Raw genomic sequence first — 13,939 nt, forward strand, 5'->3', positions numbered from 1 at the left:
CGCCTGGGTGGCTCAGTCGTTAAGCGGCTGCCTTCGGCTCAGGTCATGATCCTAGAGTCCTGGGATCAAGTCCCACGTAGGGCTCCCTGCTCAGCGGGAAGCCTGCTTTTCCCTCTCCCACTCCCCCTGCTGTGTTCCTGCTCTCGCTGTGTCTGTCTCTGTCAAATAAATAAATAAAATCTTAAAAAAACAAAGATTTTATTTATTTATTTGAGAATGAGAGAGCGTGCACAAAAGGAGGGGGCACAGAGGGAGAGGGAGAAGCAGGCTCCCTGCTGAGCAGGAAGCTGGACGCGGGACTCGATCCCAGGACCCTGAGATCATTACCTGAGCTGAAGGCAGACTTTTCACCGCCTGAGCCACCCAGGCGCCCCGGTCCTGTTTTATAAGGAACAAGGAGTTCTACACTGGAGGTGCAGAAAGCCCTTCATGATGTGGAAGTACCCCAGGGGCCATCTGATAGCACATTTCTACTGATGGTGTTTGATCTGAATCATTCCTATTCACAGAAACGGAGCTCGTGGTTACCGCGGTGGAGTAATCAGGTCCATCTCGATAACAATGACTTTTTCATCTTTATTTGAAACACTTACACTTATGTCTATTTGTAGCACTTACCTGCTTCTTTTTTCTTACTGTTTCACTATCAGAGGAAGACGTGGATCCAAGTACCCTGCTGTCCTCAGTTTCAATGGAAGAACTGAAGCAAAGGAATATCTTAAGCAATTCAGTATGATTACGTGATTTTTTTCTGCCCAAATATTCAAGCTACACACTACTGAGAGCTGTTGGATACGTATTCAAGCCGGTTCTATACAACGTGTGTTCTGAATAAAATAATTCAACAGACTACTGTGCTCCAAATAGGTTTTAGGTTGTACAATTAGAATGCTCTTGCTTCAAAATACAGTGAAGAAACGTAAAATGATTATGCACATTTTATTTTTGCATATTTAAATTTATGCAAATTACAATTCTGTTTAAACCACTAGCGTCCATCTCAACTATTTTCTATCATCACCCTCAAATGTGTTTTACGCAGATCTGATTGCACCGGATACCGTATGAAATGAAGATTACTGTGATCTAAAAGTGAGTCTTCGGGGGCGCCTGGGTGGCTCAGTCGTTAAGCGTCTGCCTTCGGCTCAGGTCGTGATCCCAGTGTCCTGGGATCGAGCCCCACATCGGGCTCCCTGCTCCGTGGGCAGCCTGCTTCTCCTTCTCCCACACCCCTTGCTTGTGTTCCCTCTCTCACTGTGTCTCCCTCTGTCAAAAAACAAATAAAATCTTTTAAAAAATAAAAAATAAAAATAAAAGTGAGTCTTCGAAGACGGGCCCTGGGAAGGCAGACAGACAGACAGACAGGCAGGCAGACAGACAAGCGTTTCTTCAGAGCCCAGACTTAGGGCATCAGAATTAAGGGTCCTGGAGGAGGGGCGCCCTGGGGGGGTTCAGACACTTGATTGCGGCTCAGGTCACGTTCTCTCTGTCCCCCTCAGATGATAACTTTGCATTTCCCCCTCCCCCAGCCCGACAGCCACCATTCAACCTCTTGTCTCCAGTCCTCTGGCCGCCCCAGGGGCCTCACGCCGGTGCAGGCATGATGGCCTCAGGTTTCATCCCCGGGGTAGCAGGGGTCAGAATTTGCTTCCTTTCAAAGACGGAGCCCTATCCCCTTGGATGTCCATGGCGCATTTGGCCGTAGACACGTGGGCAGCTTCCACGTCTTGGCGGCTGTGAACAATGCTGCAGAAGTCTGGCTGCGTCAGTTCCTCGGGGTATACATCCAGAAGGGGAACTGCGGGATCATATGGTCATTTTACACTACATTCGTTGTTTTAGGAACCGCCATTCACGTTGGCTGCGCCCATTTTTACACCCCCACCAACCGGGCATGAAGGTTCCAATTTCTCCACAGCCTCAGCAGCACTTGCTCTTTTCTGGTTTCTGCTTTTTTTTTTTTAGTACCCATCCCAATGGGAGAAAGCTGGTCCTACCAACATCCTAATAAAATACATTTGTGATTTATAAATATTTGTATTACATCATACATGCTTAGTCAACCACATGGGGCACCCACAAATTCTGACTTAGGATGTGCCCATTAGCACATCGAGCATGATTGCTCGAAGACACTCAACGGTATTCGTGCCGTGCATTTTTTTTAAGCACAACGCAAGATGGCTTCCAGCACAACGCAGCTCAAAATCTTGCTACCGACTTGAGGCCAAGGCTAAGAGCGAGAAAAATGCTGGCAAGCGTGTGAAGAGCTCTTCCCATTTCCTGAGGAAAATAGGATTTGAGAAGAGCTGAAGTATAAAAGCTTAACAAAAGTAAATTACCACAGAAGCACAGTATTGGCTCGAGTCACTTCTCAGTGTAGGTAAGGCAGGGTGGAGGAGAGCGAGCCTCAGGGACTGTTCTTTGCAAAACAAGAGAACACTTCTCCAAGGGGAGCCGGGTTAGCAAACGCTGGAGAAGCCACTCTTAACCCATCCGAGTTTCCAAGGAGGAGAGACACGTGTCAGACCCTGTGGACTGCAGAGCGAATGTTTGGGACACATAAGCATACAGAGTCCAGTGTTACATCTTCCTTTGAAATACACACGGGGGAAGGGGGGCGCCCGGGTGGCTCAGCTCAGCTCATGATCTTGGGGTCCTGGGATTGAGCCCTGCCTTGGACTCTGTGCTCAGCTGGGAGTCAGCTTGGGATTCTCTCCCTCTACCCCTTCCCCCTGCGCGCACGCTCTGTCTCTGTCTCTCTAAAATGAATAAATAAAATATTTAAAAACATATACACACACAGGGAAACGGTAGCCAAGAGAAAGGATGACTCTCTCTCAATTCCAAGAGCCCACGCCAGAAAGAGCTAGAGGCATACTGTCTGCAGACGTCGGAGTCGGGGAGACTTGCCCTGGGACCCCGGCCTCTCCCCCAACACTGGGGACCATAGGCAAGGTACTTAGACTTTATTTTCAGACTGTTTCCTTATCGGTAAAATAAGAAAAATAATAGCCACGATTCCCAGGGCTGTTGTGAGGTTTAAATTTTAAAAAGAAGGAATCACAAAATACTTCTGATTCAGTGATTTATTAATTTATTGATTCAGCAAAAGTGCATTGAACTGTCATGATGGAAGAAATTTGAAAACAAAATTTAAAAAAAATTTTACAACAAATTCTAGGAATGCCTGGGATTTTTATGTTTATCAAACTATGGTATAAATTAGTGGGGGGAGGATGAAGTGCCTGGCTTTTCGGGGATAACTGCAGTAAGGCTTTCCTGTAAGGCCCCACATACTGCTGGACGGTCGGACCGCCTGGAAAAGCAAGTGGACCAGCATGCTGTTGTTGGGAGCACAGCCCCGCCCCCACCCCAGGCAGGGAGCCCGCCGTTCCTTTGCCATCCCAAAAAGAGTTTAGAGTAACTAGAGTGGAAAAAAACCGTCTCTCCCAGTGTTTGGAAGTAACTCAGAATCCAAAAATATTCCCCCTAAAAGTACTCGTAGTGCTTCGTGATTTCACAGGCGCTGAGTGATGGCAAAACGCCAGGGACCAATTGGCAGAAAGTCCTACGATGGCTTGAGTGTGCTCTTTGCCCACCACACTTGCCCGCCACACACACCCCGAGACCTCCGCCACATCCTCTGCCTTTAAATACATTTTGCAGCAAAGGAGGCAACTCACAGCAGGGCCTTTGAGACTCCCGCCGCCCCGCCCCCCAGGTCCATGCACTGAGGATCGACCTGAGGCTCCCGGAAGAAAGCGCTGGCCGCAGGGAGAGAGGGGAAGCCGCGGGGCATGGGGAGGGCGCGGGGCATGGCACCCGCCAGCTTTGTGGTAACGCTCGGGGCTCCCAAAGCTCACACCCATGCCCATGTGGGAGTGAACTTGCTTTGTCTGGCCATGAGCTCAGGAGCGTCTCATGATGAGTTTCACCTTCTGTTGGGGAGATTTGAGTTGTTTTTAAATGTTTATCGCTCCCAGTGCCCGTGTGCCAAATGTTAGAAATTCTGAATACACTTTGTTAATATTTAACGACGTCCTGAGCTCCTCTCCTGGCTCAGCTGCTGCCGGCGGGCGGGGGCAGGGGGTAGTTCTGGTCACATGTCTTTCAAGGAGAGAGCAGTTTCAGGCGCCTGGGTGGCTCAGTAGGTGAACGGCCTTCGGTTCAGGTGATGATCCCAGGGTCCTAGGATCGAGTCCCGTGTCCGGCTCCCTGCTCAGCAAGAGTTGGCTTCTCCCTTGGCCTCTCTGCTTGTGCTCTCTCTCTCTCTCTCAAACAAATAAAATCTTTAAAAAAGAGAGAGAGTGGTTTCAAATTGGCAAGCAGGGATGGCGGAGCAGGGGATGCCTCACGAGCTCGCTGTGGACGGACGGACACGCAGGCAGGCTCACCCGTGCAGACAGAAGTCTGCCGCCCAGCTCAGGAGCCCTTCCAGAACCTCCTGGTGGTGAGCCCCCGAAACCGAAAGCAATGGGGCCGGGAGCTCTTCCGCTGTTTGTCAGGCACCTGAAGGAGCTCAGAGAGAATAAAACAACATCTGAGCCCTTTGTTTTCTGTTTCAAGTTTTTAAACAGGAAGAACAGGAACAAGAAGAAAGAACAGGAGGAAAAAAGGCTCCTTTGGCAAGAGAATCCTGCAGCAAGGCCTGGGGCACCTCCTTTATTCCAAGACTCCCTGGAGGAGGGGTGGGCCCCCATCAGGACGCTCGGGGCCCCCCAGAGCCCTAGGGGGGCCGTCAGGGTGCACCAGGCCCCGCAGGGCCAGCAGAAGGGCCCGTCTTGGCCAAGAGGTCTCCCATGGCCTCGTTTTAGTGGGCCTTTGTGTCCGGGCATGGGGCATGGGATAGGCCAACAAAGATCTGTTGGATGGATGAGAAACAAACACATGCGGGGACAAAAAAGGCTAACAACGAGTGAGAAGAGGAGATGAGGCAAATGGAGGCAAATGTGCCACCCTGGGAGGCTGGGCCTTGCTCGGAGGACACAGACGTCCTGGCTCAGGAGGGACGAGACCGCCAGCGTCCGCCCAAGTCGCTGCCCAGAGGCGCGGCCCCCCCTGGCCTCTCCTGGGGAGGGATGACGGAGAGTGGGCCGAGGGCAGGGCAGCCCTGAGACATGCTGCGAGTGGAGGTGGGGTTGTGCATTCACAGAGATACACTGGAGGGGCAGAGCCCGGACCGTGGGAGCCGCCCCCGCTGGCCCCCGCCTGCTGCCCACATGCAGGGGGGACACGGGGCCTCGGAGAGGTGCCCGGGAGCAGGAGGCCAGCCAGGCATGGCTCAAGCCCCGCCTAGGTCCCAAAGAGATGGGACAGGATTCAGAGACGCTTCCGTGGATCCCTCAGATCCACAGCTCTGGGCCCGCGATCGGCCGGACAGGCTCCAGGAGGAGGCCTGCTGGTGCAGCCGGCGGGCGGGTGGGCAGGGCCGGGCCGCAGAGCTGGCCGTGGGGGGCGGGGGGAGGCCTGGCTCTGACCTCACTTCCTGGGGTGTAAGGTCTTTGCAGGCCCTGCGCCTGAGCAGGAAGTGGGCAGGCCCCGCTGTTCTGCCTGGGGGTTCATGAAAGAAGGAACAGACAAGTCATAACCTCTGCGGTTTGGTTTATGTTGCAACATGGAAACCAGGAAGCTTATCTTAGGGGAGGCTGAGGTGCCAACGTCAGGGGGCTGGGCCTCGGCTGCTGGAGGCCGAGGGGGCGGCCAGCCTCCGTGCCCCGCGGGAAGCACCAGGTCCTGGCGGCTGGCGAAACCATAACACGCGGACGCGTGCCCCAGATGTGATCATGTCATCAGAATGGGCCCGTCAGAACACAGTTTACAAGAATGGTATTGTTTTAAACACAAAAGGAGTTTGATTCGCTCTAAAACCGACAGCCCCTCCCTGAGCTTGACGTGAGTGAGAAGCAGCTCGAGTCAGTGGGTGACAGGAGGAGGGGACAGGCTGACGCCCTCGGGTGGGGTCACAGGGCATCCCAGTGGGTAAAGCCAACGAGCCAACGTGTCCTTCTAAGTCTGTGGGTCTTGTGGGTCTTGAAACATCAGACAGATGGTCAGGAATTGCCACCTGGGTCGGCAAGCGCTCACTCACTGTCAGAAAGTTCCGCGGGCAGGGACCAGCGTTTCAGTGGGGCTGAAGGTACGGACGCTCAGTGACAGGAGCTTCCTGGCCGACCTCACCGGCTCCCAAGGCTTCGGGGACCACGGGGGGCGAGGAAACCAGCGTCCCCGCAGCTCTGCACCACCTGCCACCTGGCGAGCGGGCCTGGGAGTGCTCCTGCCACATGGTGTCCGGAACGTCTGCTCTTCGCCCACCAGTGCCGCTCCTCCCACGTGTCTCCTTGTTCCGAAAGATGGGATCCCGCTAACCAGGTTTCCAAGTGCACCCCCACGTGGACGCCGCTGCCGCCGTGTCCCCGGCCCCCAGGAATGCTGGCACAGGGGGCGCCCCCAGGGTGAACACCAGAAGCACTTTGATCTTAACTAGCATTTGGGATTTAAAATAAATACCCGGTTCCTGGGGCCCGGCTGCCTGGGAGTGGGGCTCTCAGGGTCTGGGGCAGGTGGCCCCGGGGGGCCACACACGGAGCTGAGCCGAGGCCCGGGTCACCTCCACCCAGCTGCCTGGGTGTGTCCCGGAAGCCGGTGCCCCGGTTGGCAGCCTGGCTCTGTTTGGCTTCTGAGATCAAGGACGCCTGTGGGGGGGTGGGGGTGGGGCACTGGGGCTGAGCAGCAGGACGCCGCTGCCATTTTCACACGGAGCAGGGGGACGGGAGTATGGCTGCAGAGACCCCCAGTCCCCAGCCCTCGGGTCGCGGCTGAGGGGACCTCCTGGGGGAGCCGGGGAGCGAGTCCCAAGTCCGGCCCAGAGAGGAACAGGTGCTTCCGCCTCTGGGCCTTGCTGTCCCCCAGGGGTCCACGCCCGGGCTGCGTGCGCTTGCCTTGGGAGGGCATCCTGCCAAGCGGTTCCTGCAGCATTTCAAAAAAAAGGCCCCTTCCCAGGGGCAGGACTCATCCTGTAAATTAAAGGGTTCGTGTCAGAGACACTTTTAATAATGCAAAATGTTGTTGCCAGCAAGACAATATACAGTCGGCACCCTTGAGAGGATGGCATGGCGCCGTGAGCCTGTGGTAAGCCTACAGCCCACGGGACACCAGGGAAGGGGACCACGAGGTCTTGCGGATCGATGGTGGACAAAAGCCACGTTGATTGAGCACCTGTGGTGTGCAGGCACTGGGGGACAGCCTGGCCATGGCCGAGCGGGAGAGACCAACAGGGCAATGGGCCACAGCGTGGGGACATTCCAACGGGACCCAGCAGGTTGGGGAGAGGCTGGGCCCTGCGAGCAGCCCCCCTGGCTACCTGAGCCTCCATGTGCAAAATAGAGAGAAAACAAAGCAAAACAAAGCAGCCCCCAGGGGGGCAGGAGGCCTGGAGCAGGGGCAGCTCAGGCTGGATCTCGGCACCCATTCCCCTCCTGGAGCCCTGGTGCGCGTGTCCGCGGTGCTCCGGACAGGACTCGGGGCATCGGGGTGGACTCCTAGCACAGTGGCACCCGGAAGGGAGGCCCCGAGACTGGGCTGACCCCTCTGGAGCCCCTCCCCAAGGAAGAGATCCTACTGAGGGTGTCTTCACTGATGGAAATACGATTACCATTGAGCCAAACCCTCGGGCTGCTTCGTCTGGTAGAAGCTCAGCAGGGGATGAATGACAGTCCCCAAAATTTCATGTAGCCTCCGGTGAGCGATCACGGCGATTTCTCCTTTGATCCTCACAAATAACCGAGGGGGTAAAGGGGCAGACCCTTCTCACCCACTTTGTACAGATGCGGAGACTGGTGGTGCTGAGGTGCGTCCCAGGGCCAGCAGGAGGCGGAGTGGGACGGCGCCAGAAGCCAGGCCCGTGGACCTCTCATCCAGGGGTCTACCAGTCCTCGGCACTCGACAGCCCCTGCCTTTGCCCTGCAGGCTTGATTTTCTCTTCTGAAAACGTGAGCTCAAGTCACTTGCCTGCTTCTCTCACGCTGGTGCACAAAGCCCTTCCCAGGCCTCATCCCCCTCCCCACCCCTCTGCGCACTCAGCTCCAGCCACCCCAGCCTCCTTGCCATTGGCTTCTACCTCAGGGCCTTTGCACATGCTGCCCTCTCTGCTGGAACACTTCCCGGACACTCTGTGGCTCTCTCCCTGTCTTCTTCAGGTCTTGCCCCCACGTCACCATCTCGGTGAGGCCTTTCTTGACCACTCTGTTGAACAATACAACTCACCACCAACCCCACACTTCCTTTCCTTATCTCCATGGTACTATCCATCAGACATACCTATGTCGCTCCGTTTACCTTCCCCAGTGTCTAGGACTAGAAGAGTAGCTCCCGCAGGGCAGATGGGTGGTCTGCTTCCCCAGCCCTAGAGCAGTGCCACGGGCCATAGCAGGTGCTCCCTGAACTCTAGGGGAATGAAAGGGTGAGAGACTCCACTGGGTAGAGTAAGCCACAGATTGCCCCTTTCTTCACAAGGACAGAGGCGGCTGTGGGGTGATCAGACGCCCCTTGAACGGCAGCGTGGCGACCGGAATGATACCCATTTGCAGCCAAGCCCCTGCGGGCCAGTGACCTCCTTCCACAAGGACTGAGCAACTTAACCTGGTGATCCTCTGGAGATGAGCACCTGAGACCCTCCTTTATTCTGGCAGAACACTATCTCCTGGAACTTTCTCTAAGAACCATGCCTGCCAGAAACCTTCAGACTTCACTCTGTCCCCACCTGTCAGACTTGGTCGGGGGGCGGACAGGAGACCCAGTGGGAGGCCAGGAGAGGACCCACCAGGGCCCGGGAGCTAGCTCAGTGCGGGCATGCGGGTGTCCCAGCGCACGGTGCCCCGTGTGGCTGTTACAGGCGTGTGCACCCCCCACCCCCCCAGAAACGTGAACCCCAGCCCCAGCCGGCCGGGTCCCCTGCAGGGATGAGACGAGGCGGCGGTCAGTATCAGCGGGGCGCAGGGCGGCCCAGGTGATGGACCTTCTCCGAGGCCTCAATTCCCTTGACTGATGGAGTAGAAGCGTGCTTCTCACGCCCATGTTGGCTGCAGCACGATTCACCACAGCCATTACTCACAACGTGTCCACGGATGGGTGAACGGACGAACAAAATGTGGTTTACTGTGTGTCTTGGACAGAATATTCTTCAGTCTTAGAGAAGAAGGAAATCCTGACACCTGCTATGGTGTGGATGAACCTGGAGGGCGTTATGCCAAGTGTGGAAAGCCAGCCACAAGAAGACAAACACATCATTCCACCTCTATGCAGTCCCCAAAATAGCCAAATTCAGAGAAACAGAAAGTAGAATGGTGGGTGCCTGGGGGGCACGGGAGGAGGTGCAACAGGGGGGTTCCTGTTGAACGATCGCACAGTCTACGTCTGGGAAGATGAGACGGTCTGCGGATGGGCGCACAAGCATGCAAATGTGCAGATCGCCTCTGCCCTGCGCACCCCACGTGGTCGCAGCAGTAAAGCGCGTGGGTAGTTTACCACGATCAAACACGTGTGTTAAACTTCCAAGCTCAGCTGCTTAGGTGAGTATGTGGGTGCATTCCGGCTGCAGATTCCCTCGGCTGGGGCGTGTTTGGGCACTTCCGTGGACGGAGGCGCACGGCGTAGAGGGCAAGATCGTACGTTCTGGAAGCACAGTTCCCCCGTGGAGACCCCGGATTCTCATCGGGCAGCTGCACGACCTCGGGAAGTCAGTGTCTGCAGTGACACACGGCAAATCCTCCGGACAAGCGCTACCTCTCGCCAGGCGCTGTGCAGAAAGGGGCGCCGACTGCGCAGGGAAAGCTGCTCCCCACCCCGTCTCCGGGCTGGACTGAGCACAGCACCCATCGCCGGCAGCCGTGCACCCTCACACAGGGCCGTGTGCTTTCCCCGCCGCCGCGGGTCACACCCAGCAGCCCCTGAGCACCAGCTGGTCCGGCATCAGTCGTTCCTTCCACCTGTACTCACTGAGCACTTTTTCCGGGCACGGAGAGCTCAGATGGGAGCAGATGGGAGCAGCACTGCCCGCAGGAAATGTGTCTTCTAGCGGGAGAGTGACCGCAGCCCCTCAGTCCCTGCCCGCCCCCCCACCCCCCGCCACCCGTCGGCGAGTAATAATAGAACAGGGCTGTAGCATGGAAATATCTCCAGCCAGGGGACAGGATACCACGACAAGAACACAACTAAAATCAAAGTGGTCGTTGTTGCGAAAGGATGTGGCTCAGGCCAGTGAGGACCCCTGCCCGAGGTTGGCTGGAGGGGGTCCCCCATGGTCACTCTAAAGGACCACTTCCTGGGCACGCCAGAAGGACTTCGTGCGGGAGGCTGCCTCTGGTCACTCGGGTCACCGCTGAAATGTTGTCTCCAGGAGCTCTTTCCCCCTCACCTGACCTCCGGAACCCCTCCAATACTCCTCAGGTCATTTCTGCTACTTTCTGCAGAGTGCTTAACGGTATTCGATCCTAAGCTGCTCATCAGTGGCCTTCCCCCCTCCCTAGAGTGAAAACTCCCCAGAGCAAGGCTCGTCTGTCCACACGGGACGGACGCTCAGGGCACATTCGTGAATGAGGAGGCCCAGCCATCTGCACTGTAATGAGTTCCCACGGTGATCCCGAAGGGCACTTGGGTTAGGGGCCCGTGGTCTACCAAATGCAGCCAGCCCACTACCTGACATTTCCCACCTCGTGTCTCGGCCACCCATTCAGCCGGAGTGACGGAGACGTCCGGTCCGCCAAGCAGCACAAGTGGCCACTCCTGCTGGCCCCCCACACAACCCACCCACCCTCACAGCGAGTCTCGGGAGACCAGGACCAGTGTGCCCACTCCTCCATGGTCCACAGGGAATTACAAGAGGTCTTTAGGCAAAAGGGTGACCCAGATTATTATTTTTTTATTCAAGAGACCCAGAAGAGTCCCCAAAAATCCTGGAAAAGAACAAAGATGGAGGTCTCACACTTTTTGGTTTCCAAACTTACTCTCTGTACAAATCAAGACTGTGTGGTACCAGCACCAGGATGGACATACAGATCGATGGGATGGGACTCAGTCCAGAAATACACCCTCACATTTACAGTCCATTGATTTTTGACAAGCGTGCCAATACAACTCAATAGGGACAGAATAGTCTTTGCAAGAAATGGCGCTGGGACAACTTGATATTCACATGTGAAAGAATGAAGTTGGACCCCTACCTCACACCATACACAAAAAATAGCTCCAAATGGATCAGAGACCTAAATGTAAGAGCTAGAATGATAAATCTTAGAGGGAAATATAGGTATAAATTTTGTGAGATCAGATTAGGCAATGGTTTCTTAGACACGAAACCAAAAGCATAAACAACCAAAGGAGAAACATAGCTAAACTGGACTTCATCAGAATGAAAAGCTTTTGTACTTCTAAATGCCATTAAAGGACACTGTCAAGAAGGCGAGAATACAACCCACAGAATGGGAAAAGGTTTCCCCAATCAAGTATCTATTAACAGACTTGTTTTAAAAATATACGAAAAACTCTTACAATTCAATAATGAGATAATTAATCTAATTTTAAAATGGGCAAAAGATCTGAGTAGATGTTTCTCCAAAGAAGACATACCAATGGCCAACAAGCATATGGAAAAACACAACATTAGCATCGGGAAAATGTGAATCAAAACCACACCGCTCCACCCCCACTAAGTAGAGAGTAAAGAAAGAAAGGAAGGGAAGAGAGACAGAGACAGAGAAATACCAAGTATGGACAAGGACGTGGAGAAATCAGAACCCTCGAGCCGTACGGAGAGGACTGTGAAATGGTGCAGGCGCTCTGGGAAATAGTTCCTCAGAAAGTTAAACTTACAGTTACCACAGGACTCCTAGGTGTACGGAGACATGAAAACGTATGTCCGCACTAACACTTGCCCATGAATTTCCTGGCAGCATTACTCAGAACAGCCAAAAGGCAGAAACAACTCATTGGGTGTCCGGTCCGTCGTCGGGCAAATGGCGCGAGGAAATGGGGCATCTCCGAACCGTGGAGCATGACTGGCCAGAAAGAGGCGGGATGACATGGAACAGTGTGGATGGTCCTCAAAAACATCATGCGCAGGGAAAGAGGCCAGTTGCAAAAGACCACACAGTGTGTGATTCCATTAATATCAAACGTCCAGAACAGGCGAATCCATACAGACAGGAGGTCTGTGGTTGCCCGGGGCTGGGGGTGGATGCAGAAATGGGGAGTGACTGTCAGGGGCACGGGGCTTCTGTCTGGGGGAGAGAAATGTTCTCAAGTGGGTTGTGGTGATGGTTGCACACTGTGAATATACCACATACTACAAGCCATTGATTATACATTTTAAATGAATGAATTACACGGTATATGAATGATCTCGCTCAGTAAAGCTGTTGTGTTTTTTTTTTTTAAGATTTGCCTATCTGTTTTAGAGAGTGAGTGTGCACGCGGGAGGGAGGCTCAAGCAGACTCCGCATTGAGCGAGGAGCCCGACTCTGGGCTCAATCCCACAACCCTGAGATCAGGACCTGCGGGGGAAACCGAGAGTCGGACGCTTCACCGACGGAGCCCCCAGGCGCCCCGGCTGTTGTATTTTTTAAGGTGTTCTCCAGCTGGAGCGGGAGGGTGAGAGGGCAGTGAGGAGGCTGTGAGGGTCATTCAGGGAGGACGTGACAAAGGTCGGCGTCCAGGCTGTGGCAGTGAGGATGCAGGACTGGGAGCAGAATCTGGAGGGGAGGTGGGGCCCAAGGATGTAGTCACGGGCCCAGCTGGCGCGCCTAGAGGACTCAGTAAATACTACCTGCACGGTGGTTCCGTGGAGTATCTCCTTTATTTCTTCTTCCCAAAACTCTGTAAGAAGGGCACAGGTTTTATGCTGTGAGACGGGGGCTCAGAGGGGTTCTGGGGTCGTCTCACATCCGGGGTTCCCTCCTGCCCTCTCCCGGGTCTCAGGATGTCTGCTGGGGGCTGGAGGGCGGGTGGGGGGGTGGCGGCCAAGGCCCAGAGGGGCTGCATTCAAGCACATAAAAACCCAATTAGCCAAAGATACATAAAACAATCCCCTAAAAATAACCCCCTGAGGAAAGCCCAGCTGTGGTGTAGGCCCCGCCGCACCGTCCACGCGGGGCGCTGGGCTCTGGGGAGCCGTGTCTGGGGGAGTCGGCCAGCCCCCTGCTCCCCTGTGGACCCCGACCCTGCACGGGGGTCCTCTGCCCCCCGCCCCCCATCCCCCACCAGTCCAGGGAGCACGCGGTGGGCCATCTGGGCCGAGGAGAGCCGGGAACCCAGCAGGCCGGGTCCAGGGGCACAGGGCGCTGCGGGGACGGGCCGACGGGGCAAGTGCGGTCATGCTCGGGTGCAGGGGAACGTGGGAGGGACGGAGACCCGCCTCACCAAGACCTTGGGATCGCGGTGGGCTGGGGGCGGGCAAGAACCAATAGAGTTTCATTGGAACGCCGACGTGCCTGCCTTGTGCCGTGTCCGGCCGCGGCCAGCACACCTCGAGCCTGTGTGCCTGACCTGCAGAGAAGGTCTGCCGCCCCTGTTGTGGACAGTCTTTCACCCTTGAGCGAGAACAAGAGGACCAGGCCTCGCTGGCCGCTGGAGCGGAGTGGGCCTGGAGGCAGGAGCCAGGCGTGCAGCCATGGCTGGCCCCAGTGGTCAGGGCCGAGGATGCTCAGCTGCCCCGGAACGGCAGGCAGTGCCCTCCGATTCGCACTGGTGGCCTGCAGCACTGGGTTGAGGAAGAGTCTGAGGATGTCATTCTGCTCAGCAAGAAAGATGTCACTGCGCAATAACCGGGGGTGGAGAAGGGCGGGAGGAGGTGGAGACACGAGGACCCCATGTTTTCCCCTCACATTAAAACGTCCGTTTCCATTGAGTTGAAAATAAGTAAAGCCTGACTGCTGAGATTTCTTCT

The sequence above is a fragment of the Halichoerus grypus genome, chromosome 7 (genome assembly GCF_964656455.1).
Source record: "Halichoerus grypus chromosome 7, mHalGry1.hap1.1, whole genome shotgun sequence".
NCBI classification, from domain to species: Eukaryota; Metazoa; Chordata; class Mammalia; order Carnivora; family Phocidae; genus Halichoerus; species Halichoerus grypus.